Source organism: Tyto alba, unplaced genomic scaffold, assembly GCF_018691265.1.
Source record: "Tyto alba isolate M040663 unplaced genomic scaffold, T.alba_DEE_v4.0 Super-Scaffold_42, whole genome shotgun sequence".
Lineage (NCBI taxonomy): Eukaryota > Metazoa > Chordata > Aves > Strigiformes > Tytonidae > Tyto > Tyto alba.
The window spans coordinates 15,022,020-15,024,265 of NW_024881318.1; positions in this window are offsets into that span (position 1 = coordinate 15,022,020).

Here is a 2,246-nt window from a genome sequence, read left to right on the forward strand (position 1 = left end):
CACCATGCAAGTATTTGGTGTGGGCAACAAAGTTAACTACAAGGTACCTCAGGGATGCGGTTACAACACTCCACAGTCACTTGGCATAGGCTGGAGTGAGGCTAAGAGCAGGATGGAGAGCCTTGTCTGGGCTGAGGGCCAAACAGGTCTTTAAAGCACGTTTGGGGAAGGAAACATGTCAATATACATTATAGCATTGCCCAGGAAGAAAGCAAACATGAGGACTGCCAGTTCTGTGGGAAGAGATTAAAAGCCATACTGATCCTTGGGTCACAGGTTCATGTTCTTAAATCTCAGGTCTACATCAAAGATGATGTAGATGAAAAGGAGAGCAGAGGTAAAGGGGAACAAGAAGGGTTGAGAATGGAAGGAGAGAACAAAAATTTCTGCTTTAGCCAGCCTGATGGGGAGTTGTTGGAGATACCTCAGGGGCCAAAGGCAACCAAGAACTTTAGTTTGGACAGAACGAGACTGATCTGGAATAGGTCTTAGCCTAGAGGTAATTAGCTAAAATTTTTGCAGGAAAGATTGTTCAGATGTAAAGTGTCATGGTTTCAGCCCAGGAAAAATGAAGCAAAGATAGTTCAGGAATCTAGCCATGGACAGGGAAGGGTGGCTCACCCATTAGGGTCAGGGGCAAAAGACAGACTCCTTAGGGGAAGAAAAGAAAACAAAACATCACTTTAATTCAAACACTAACAAAGACAACACTTAACAGACAAGGTGGGACAGTGAGAAGCTCCACCACACCCAAAAACACCTCCCCCCACCCCTCCCTTCTCCCCGGGCTCAGCTCTGCTCCCCATCTCTCCCCCTCCTCCCCCAGCGGCGCAGGGGGCAGGGGATGGGGGTCACAGTCAGCTCCTGCTCCTTCCTTCTCGGGAGGTGGGGGAACACCACACATCCCTCCCCTGCTCCCCGGGGCTCCCCTCTCACTGCAGACAGTCCTCCACCAACCTTCTCCAGCGTGATCCCTCCCCACGGGCCGCAGCAGCTCCCAAGCTGCTCTGGAGTGGGTCCCCCCCGCGTGTTGCAGCCCTCCCAGCGCCGAACCACGACAGCGGGAGCCGCTTCTCCCCTCAGAGTCCCGGCTTGCTTTAAGCACAGCCTCCTGCCCTGGCGTGGGCTCCTCCACTGGCTTCATGTCAGGCTCCGCTCCACTGTGGACCTCCACGGGTGGCAGGTGGGCAGCCCTGCCATCTCACCATTGGGATACAGGGGTCTCTGCTCCGGCGTACCTCCTCCACATCCTTCTCTTTCCTTCCTTCCTTCTGACCTGGGTATTCGTCCTTCTCTCAACTCCTCCTCACAAGTCCCCTCTCAGGTTCCCCTTCTTAAATATGTTCTCGTACAGGCACAGCCACTGTCGCTCACTGGCTCAGCCCTGGACAAGGTGAGTCCAACTTGGAGCCGGGGGAGCTTCGAGAAGCTTCTCACAGTGGGACACTACTATAGCCCCCTCCCCTGCTACCAAAAACCCTGCCAAAGAAACCCAGCACATAAAGCAAGGAGGCAGATAAGAAATGGATACAAACCCATTCTGCAAAGTAAGAGGGAGGCAAATTAGGGAAGCTCTCTAAAGGATGCACTGAAGCACCGGTTGTAGGGACGGAGTGGGATAACGCAACTAGGAAGGCATAGATTATGAAATAAAATTCCTCCCAAGCCCCCAAGCCCAGAGATCCCTCTAGCACTTTCAGTTCTCACTCCTGTGGATTGCAGAGCCTTCTCACTGCTCTTCTTCATACTCTCCTGGGTGCTGGCTCTGCCCAGCTCCTCATGCCTGGGCTTCTCTTCCTAGCCTTCCTCTCTGAGCTTAGCTGAAGTCCCACAAGGCATGAAATGCAATACTCAGGGGATCTGTGGGCTGCCAAACCCTCTTCTGGGTGCTGCCCCTGCTCACGCAGCCCAGTACAGCCTGGTATTTGCTTTTTGTGTGAGTACATCCCATTCAGTTCATCACATGCTAGCTAAACTATAACATGATATAACATGAATGACCTTCCCACTTTGGCTTACACAATTTGCTCTTTGCTTTTTCTAAGACACAACTTCCCAAGTGCCACAAGGGAAGCTGCTGCCATAGGAGATGAAGTAGGGCTGCTCGTGTAGCTGCTGCTCTTCAGTGGAGAAGATTGTCTTCAGGTAGAAGATGAAAGGAAACCTTAGCATAACTCACACTTGCACAGGGCTGAAGCTCCAGTGCCTGACTTTGGCCATGAGCTTGAAGCAGGCAAAGACCATGC